Raw genomic sequence first — 9337 nt, 5'->3', positions numbered from 1 at the left:
GGCCAACCAATCAGATTAGAGGTGGGCAAATCATGTTGTTTGTGACCAAGCCAGAAATGTTTATTAAATTTTATTTGAGATATTCCTAATTAAGATGCATTTAAATGGATTACTGATGTAAGTATATACAAGTATCATTGAACAATGAAATACTTCCTTTATGCTTGTAGCACATACTGTACTGTAAATACACAAGTGCAGTAATATTTAATTACAATATACATAATGAACCTAAAATTAAGTCATTAAAACCTAACATCGCACATAAAAAATATTTCTGATTCAGAAAATATTTCATCAGTAAATGCACTTCAAACTTTCACAGAAGCCTTTCTTTTTTTTATCTGCTGTCCTATTTTTGTTTTATGTTTGCCATTCATAACGATTAATATCCATTCTTAATGATTCATCTCAAAATCAAACTGTGCTCCAAACTCCTTTGCCACACATTTCACCTCCTCGTGGAGTTTCACAAAACATTGTGAATGAAAATCACATATTGTGCAAAAAAAAAAAAAAAAAAAAAAAAAAAAAAAAAAATGGCAGTGTACATTTTGTACAGTGATATTTCTATAATTTTTCTACTCTTGTAAACAAATGGTATTTCTAACAGCAGATGTCATGAATGTCAGCTCTGGAGCGTTCCAGGCCTTGTTACCAAATATGTGTTTTTGTTGTGCCGCTTTTGGTCAGGTTCTACTTTTGCCATCAGAAATAAAGACTTATTTATCAAAACCAGCGATGAATAATGTTTTTGCATGACTTCAACACACCGATATATATGAGAGAAATAGAGTATCCTTGAAAAAGCAAACATTCAACCAACTATATGTCACATTGGGTAGATAATGAAAGTGTTTTGCAAACTTTGCAAGGTCTGAGGTGAAGTTAGCCACCTTTTTTGTTCAGGCACTGTGTATGACATCCTGTCAGGAATACATTTTTTAGCAAAAGAGAGACGAAAAAAGGAAAAAAGGAAAGCAGTGCAGGCTAACCGTTGTGGCCCAGTAAGGGGTGAGTCATAACTTGCCTCCAGTTATTATTAATCTTCCAAATTTCTGTCCTTGTTCTGATATTGAAATTAGATCATTAATGCAACATAATTCCTGTAAAAATGACCAGGGCCACATGGTTTTGTTTTAAATGAACAGACATTGAGGCTATTTTGCCTGTTGGCTATCTTTATAAAAAAGAAAAAAAAAAGAAAACAATTTTCCCCAACAGATCTCTTTTTGACCCTGATGTTTATTCACACGATTCATCCAATTTGCATGTCATTCTTTAATACAATACAAATCATAATAGGGGACTAATGCCATATTCAAAATTTCCGCTCACAAATCACAAGAGAATCCCCCTAAAATGCTTCCCAATACCAAAAAAGAAAAAGCAATAGACAAATTCAGGAAAAGGAAGTTAAATTGTGAAATCTGTCATTTCAAATTATCAGATAATATGACGAATATATCTAAGTACAGTGAACCCAAAAAGTATTTGGACACCTATAAATGTCTAAATGTCACTATGTTATGCAAACAAATATCAAACCAAGTGACATCTGCAAAGAAATACTGCTTGAGATTTTCTGACATCTTTACTGCAGGTTAAGCTTAGAAAGAAAGAAAGAAAGAAAGAAAGAAAGAAAGAAAGAAAGAAAGAAAGTATTAATAAATTTAATGTTTAATACTATAATATATACTATAATATATAATATACTTTCTGGTTGCATGTGTAGATATGTAGATATTTACTTGTCTGTCCTTAAAGTTAATTAAAATCAAGTTTGCAACAGTATATAATATCTGAAGTGATGTAATTATGTATGCCTGTGGTATGTGTGGGATTCATCTGAATTTGGATCATTTTGCATATACAGTAAGTAAATCTCTTTAAGTATTCGAGCAATGGAACTGCATGCTGTCAATGACATGAATAGAGAAATTTCCCTGCCAACATTTAAATTTCATGCTTTTTGCTTGCTCTGAGCCACTGAATGCTCCCAAGGTATATATTTCAGAACACTGTGATTAACTTACAACTCTTTGCTCTCTCTACATTCTGAAACGCAAAGTGACGCAACCCTGTGCTTAAATGGAGCATCATCATTTTGAAAGAGCAGAAAGTCAGATAATGATCACAGAATACTAAAGTTTGCTGTTCAAACATGCTGTCAGTCTGGTTAAACTTGTCTTGTACCAAAAACAAAAACACAAACCTAAACTAAAACAAAAATTCAAAACCCCCATACATTCTATACTGTGTGTGTGTGTGTGTGTGTGTGTGTGTGTGTGTATACAGTACACTGAACAAAATTATAAACGCAACACTTTTGTTTTTGCCCCCATTTTTCATGAGCTGAACTCAAAGCACTTCTCCTTTGCTGAGATAATCCATCCACCTCACAGGTGTGGCATATCAGGATGCTGATTAGACAGCATGATTATTGCACAGGTGTGCCTTAGGCTGGCCACAATAAAAGGCCACTCGGCGTGAACAATATTTGAGAGAAATAGGCCGCAAAACAAAAGTGTTGCGTTTATAATTTTGTTCAGTGTATATATATTCACACAGTTTCATCTAGATAAAAACTACTGGATCTTACAAGTCATATCAGCAATGTTTTAGCCAGATTCAATGAATCCTTCATAGATAAGCCAATCCAGTAACACAGTGTGACAATCTCTGTGAAAAATAAATGCATCCAAATGATGGCTGAAGCAAGAGAAATATTGATTTAATGTACTTCAGTATACTGAAGTATATTTTAATATACAGTACTTAAAAAGTCATTTGACTCCAAAAAGTATTAAGAAATTCAATGCTGCGACAGGAATGGTACTATTGTCTCATGAAGTCAGTATGCACATGTCCAGTCTGCCTGCGTGAAACCTATTTTTAAACTCAAATACAAATATAATTGCTATTCTGCAACATGTATTACACCAAACGCCAGGCTTGCCCTTTTGAGCTCAGACAAAATTACCATCGCAGCCATTATCTGAGGGAGCAACCATGAGGCCCTTCAAACAGAAAGGCCAAATCATATTGAACTAGTGATGAACTGGCCCTATGCATGTTGATAAAATAGAAGTGCTGATGCTTGTTTTTCTATATTATACAATTAATTTTGTCAGTCTCATTTGTGCCAGAAATTAGGTAAGCAATGCCAACATAGCATATATAAATATATACTAGATGGATAAAGGCCTGGATCAACCTAGTCAGAGAATATAATTTGTTAGTATACTGCTATATTATACTATACCAGTGTTTCTCAATCCTAGTTTTCACTTATGGAAGACCAGGAGGGAAGCTTAGTGCCAAGGGCTTTTTACAAGGAGAAGAAAACACTAAAATGCGTCCTAGTGGCTATGGATGACACTGCATGCTCATTGTTAGCCAAAAATCTAGTAAATAAATTTTCATGAAGGAAAAAATTAAAAATAAAAACCAAAACCTTGTACAATAGAATAAATTTTATATCGATTGGGATATCTTTAATGTTTTGTGCTAAAGCAGATTCAGGAAGGCATTTCAAAATTCTTTTGCACTTTGCACTTCAGGGCTTCCGAAGACACTACCATTTCAGGTTTTGGAGAATCCAGGACATCGATGCATTTAAAATGTGCAGTGTTTAACAAGAATATAGAAATAAGGGTGCTGAACATCTACAACCATCAAATTATTGATTTTTACATTGTGCATGAAAACCTGCTTTTACAGTTGGATATAAGTTAAAAGCATGAAATCCAATACTGAAATATACTCTATAAGATAGGAGTACAATCCAAAAATGTAAAAATTCTACTACCTTTATCGTCACAGCTCATGAATAATCACAAGGTTTATTTTTGGACTGTGTTTATTTGTGGTGCCATTAGCTAATCTGAGTATCATGATGTAACTTTCCTGCAACTGTACAGTGATAAGTCACATGACAGTTGTTTGCGCAGGTGTTTATGGCCAGAATTGAGTGTCAAGTACTGCAGAGTGACCGGGATTGAGATGAATGCAGAAAGCTAACCATTCGCATTTCTCCTCTTTAGCAGCACTCAGCACTAAATTGCTTCTGGATGCTGTCACTGTAATTGGTCAACCATAAATCTAACTTTAACCATGATTTATCTTATTTTCTTTTTTCAAATTGCAGTAATTTAGTTGACTCTTCTGTCTTAAATGTCTTAAAATGCAGAGACTGCCATTATGGAGCAACCTAGGGTTAAGTGTGTGGCTACAGTGGTGATAATTCATGGCCCCTCGACTGGTTTGGATGTTTTAACCATAAGTTTAAAAGCAAAGATATGAGGGGATCATCTCCATTACTGAGATCTTGCACACAATAAAAACACATTTGTGATTGGTTAAAGCATTCCTCAGATGTTTCTCCAGATGAGCTATGATGCTGTCTGTAATGGCTAGTTCTGTAGCCCGACAGGTTGTCTCAAAAGCATTGCTTAGGAAGATCAAAGTCAGTCGGCTAATCACAATTCATGGCATGTACTTTAGAAACAATATCTTCAAACAATTTGTAGCCCCAAAAGAGGTGCATCTGAGTTCAATCTGTAAGTAGCTGAGAAATTATATGTTATATTTATATCATTACTGTTGGCCCTGAACATGTTAACACATTTAAGCCTGGTAGAATGTCATTACATTAGTTAAAATGCCAAACCAAATGCCACTTGTTTTAAAGAAAGTACACTTTAAAATGTACTCAGAGTTTGTTTCTTCATCGGAACAGATCTGTAAAAATTTACCATCACAACAATAGTCCAAACACGGATCCTCTGCGGTGAATGGGTGCCGTCAGAATGAGAGTCCAAACACCTGATAAAAACACCACAATAATAAAGTAATTCACACAACTTCAGTCCATCAATTAACATCTTGTGCAGTAAAAAGCTGCGTGTTTGTAAGAAAGAAATCAATTATTAAAACATTTTAACTTTAAAACTTGCCAAAATACCAGTCCATAAGCCATAATATTTCATATTTGCATATTTCTCTCCTGAATCAGACAAGATTACTTTTTCACTCGAGAAAGCAACATTATGGATAGAGGACTTGTATTTTGGACAAAAGCAACAAAACATCTTAATGATGGGTTTGTTTATGGGTGGACTGGAGTGGTGTGGATTACTTGTAGATTATTGTGTGTTTTTATCAGCTGTTTGGACTCTCATTCTGACGGCACCCATTCACTGCAGGGGCTGTAATGCTAAATTTCTCCAAATCTCTTCCGATGAAGAAACAAACTCACCTATGTCTTGTATGACCTTAAGGTGAGTACATTTTCAAAAATTTTTGTTTTGTTTTTGGATGAACTATTACTTTACTGTAATGAACTGCAGCTAATGAGAAGATAAATCATATTTAATACACTGTGATATAGAGCAGCATTTTATACTAGTGAAATTTAATTTATGCATTGATCTTTCCAGCTTGACGATGCAGAAATAGAAAAAATGGCAATTTCAAATGCCATTCTACATTCGAAGGGCCCTTGTTCCAAATAATTGCAACTAAATCCCTTCATGAATGGCTCTTCCACAAGGCTGTGAGTGAAATGTAGTACGATGGTCACTTCAAGGAAGAACAGTTCCATTCAAAAGAATCTGTATGGCCACTTGAAGGTAATATTATGAACGATACATGTAGTCTCATATATGGCCATTTTGATGTACAGTATGTTAGGCACTATTGATAACATCAGTAAAAGAGCTCTTTGTGTGTGTGTGTGTGTGTGTGTGTGTGTGTGTGTGTGAGTGAGTGAGTGTGTGTGTGTGTGTGTGTGTGTGTGTGTGTGTGAGTGAGTGAGTGATGTTTTTAATTCACACATAGTTTGATTGGCACTGTAAATATTACAGAATATCTACTGTTGAAATAGTCCATGCTAAACAAAAGCAATTACGTTTTTTAATTTCCCAGAAAAAATGAATTTCCTTCAATTTCAAAATGAATCATTGGGACAGCTAAAGTCATAATTGAATGGCCTTGAGAATGGGGCCATTTGTGAAAGATGTCAGTTGCTCACTTTTGACCAGGTTTCCCTTCTCGAGCTGCCCTTGAAAAGCACAAAAATCTATTTGGAATTCATGAGTCAGTATCACCAAAGAATGCCTTTCAACCCTCACAATACCCTCTTAAGACCCGAGAAAAAAGTTTTAGGAAAAAAATAGTTTTTTCCATGTCTTTACATTGTTTAAAGCATTACAAATAATGTATTTTTTTTAAAAAATATATATTTTATTCATAATTTATGTCCAACATGGACTCAATTTCTTAAAAAAAAATAAAATAAAAAGACATGAATGAACACGCAAAGGCAAAAACAATTGATTTTTTAAATCACCAATACATTTTTAGTTTTCACAATTTTTTTTTTTTTTAACCAAACTTTGTATAAAGATGATTCTCAACCATGTTATGATTCAATATACCATTTTTTCCCTGCAAAATGTGTGTAAAATGACCATAAACGGGTTTTCTCATTATATACAATGTATATCTATAAACTAAATCTAATTTGCATATTAATGTGTTTTTGGGGCAACATGTAATGAAAAAAGAAGTGTAATAATGGGAGTTATAATTGACACGATTTTCATAATAATATATTATATTTCATAGAATATTGAAATATAATTTATTTAATTATTCATTTGTTATGTCTCCCAAAATGTGTAATAAACATGCTTTTAGTCCCGGTGTCCTCATAAGAGGACATGCATGAAATCACGTCCTGTTTTGTATCAGAAAGTCATATTTTGATTTGAAACCCCATAACATTTTCTTGAGATGTTCATTTATAGCACACATTTAAAAAAAATAGATAGATTTAAATGAGAATTACAAAATATTATTATATTTCCATAAGAGTGTCACTAAATTTATTTCAGACATTTTTGATGGCCAAAGAGAGGAAGTGTTCATGGTGAAACATCCAATCATGGTATATCTGAAAAGCCCTGAATGTGCTCTGTACAGGACATCCAGACTTAAAACGGTGGCATGTACAGTCTCAGAAAAATTCACAAAAATATAATGTCCTCATATGAGGCCGCAGGGTCTTAAGAGGATACTAAACATATTAGCTGAGCTCCAACACTTTATCAACAATAAAATTATGGGCAATAATTAAAACAAAAGAAGTGAATATTCATGAACCCTGTCATGGACATGTATATTACTGTTAAATACATTTTCATTACAAAATTAAGATGCAAATTCTATTTTCTGAAAGGTATGAACAGGGTTATTTGTTTGCTTTCAAATTTTAAATACATAAAAAATTTGATGTAAACCATTGTGTTTTTAAAGAAACTCAAACAATTCGCACATGTATTTTTTTCTTTGGAGAAAACTGTGATATTTGGATGCTGTTTTTTGTTTGCATGTGCTATGCTATGCTATGCTATGTCCACCCTGTCATGTATATGTCCACCCTAATGAGTCTAAGTGGCCAACAGGGTGGATATTTTGAGCTTCAATTAGCATATTAGTTTACAAAAAATGTGACTAGCTAAGTAGTTAGTCTGGTTGTTGAAGAGAATTTGGTATATTCAAATGTAACTATTTTGAAAGTACTGTTTTCTAATCATTTCTGGCATATTTTATGCCAACAGGGTGTGAACATGTTAGACTTTGGCAAAGCAAGTAAACCCAGATGAAGAAAACTGAAAAGTTTTCTGAAAAGTCACCAACTTATTCACCTAAACCGTTGAAATTCCCTGATGTCACTAAAGGGGATGGCCTTTCCTTAAAGGGGCAGATTCCCCAATATGACAGGGTGGACAACCATTCAAGAGGTATGGGCAAACTCTTCTTTTTTATTAAATAAAAATTTTCTCATCATATATATATATATATATATATATATATATATATATATATATATATATATTTTATTTTATTATTGTTACCAAATTATGCGTTTTAGCATGTCTAACTATTTGAATGCACAAAACAACTTAATTTATTCATTTTATTTCTTCTTAAAGTAGCCTTATGATTTTTTTCCCTCTGAAATTCTGTGTTGTGTATTTACATTTTTCTGATTATGAAATTAAGGGATAAAACATGAATTTCATCATTTATCATTTAATTATTGAAAATTAAGCAAACTTAATTTTTTGGCAAACAATGGGGATTTACTATTAAAATTAAAACATGGAAGAAATGTTGTGTGATTATTCCTTTAAAATAATGTTTGTTTCATAGTAGTAGTAGTAGTAGTAGTAGTAGGCTGCGTACATTCTATTGTCATAAATTCAAACCGGACTTTTATTTTGACGGGTTGCAGTGAATACCTTTACAGTTCTGTGTATGAGATATGATGCTAGTTTTACTCAAATCAAACGGCAAAATGCTCATGAAGTGTAGATGTTGTTCATGTGTTTACGTCCTCATTTAGTGAGACGGCAGACGCTGAAATCACCGCGAGCGTCACGCACCCACGCATCTGTGCATGTGTGTGTGTGTGTGTGTGTGTAAACTGCGCATCTGCGCCATAACAGAGACAGGCAGAACATGCAGGATTCATATTTAAAATCGACTTTTGCGGCTTTATATTTACAGATCCTGGTCCATAATGACCTACTTTTGGTTAATTAATTCAATATTCTGGTGTTTTTTTAATTTTTAACTCACACATAATTTAAGGTCTTATTTGTACATATTTTACATATCTTACATATTTTTAGTGTTAGTGTTTTTATTTATTTATTAACATTTTATTCAGCAAGGATATATTAAATTGATTAAAAAAATATAACTATATTGTTACTAAATATTCCTATTTTGAATAAATACTATTTGATGCCTGGTTTACATGTATGGTGGCACTTAAACTGGCAGTAATCAAAAAAGCCCATGAACAAGTTATTACAGAGAGGATGGCACATTAAGGGAAAAGCAAAAAAATATGATGATATTACCTGTCAGAAACGTTATCAATGGTGTCAAAAACAGTAGTACACAGATCTGTAGAACAAATAGGTTACAGAATTAAATGAAATTCGTAAACACTAGCCATGAAGAAGTCTATGCTAATCATGCTATAAACACTCATAAGAGCACTAGACAAATTTATCAGCTATATAGCATTGGTAATTACTAAAAACTATAACAGTAATATGTATTGTTGCATGAATAATCAACAACTGATTAAATTATTCACCCCTAACTATGGTAAAGTATTAACAAATTTTGATGCAATAAATAGGGTATGATTTAAGAATGATCATCCCTCCAAAACAGAGAAAACATCATTCACAAACATCTACATGTCTGTCACTTACAGTGTATGAGTTGTATTTTTTATGGGTTATTATAGCAC

The sequence above is a fragment of the Cyprinus carpio genome, chromosome A5 (genome assembly GCF_018340385.1).
Source record: "Cyprinus carpio isolate SPL01 chromosome A5, ASM1834038v1, whole genome shotgun sequence".
Taxonomy (NCBI): Eukaryota; Metazoa; Chordata; class Actinopteri; order Cypriniformes; family Cyprinidae; genus Cyprinus; species Cyprinus carpio.
Note: the sequence above shows the minus strand (reverse complement) of the source record.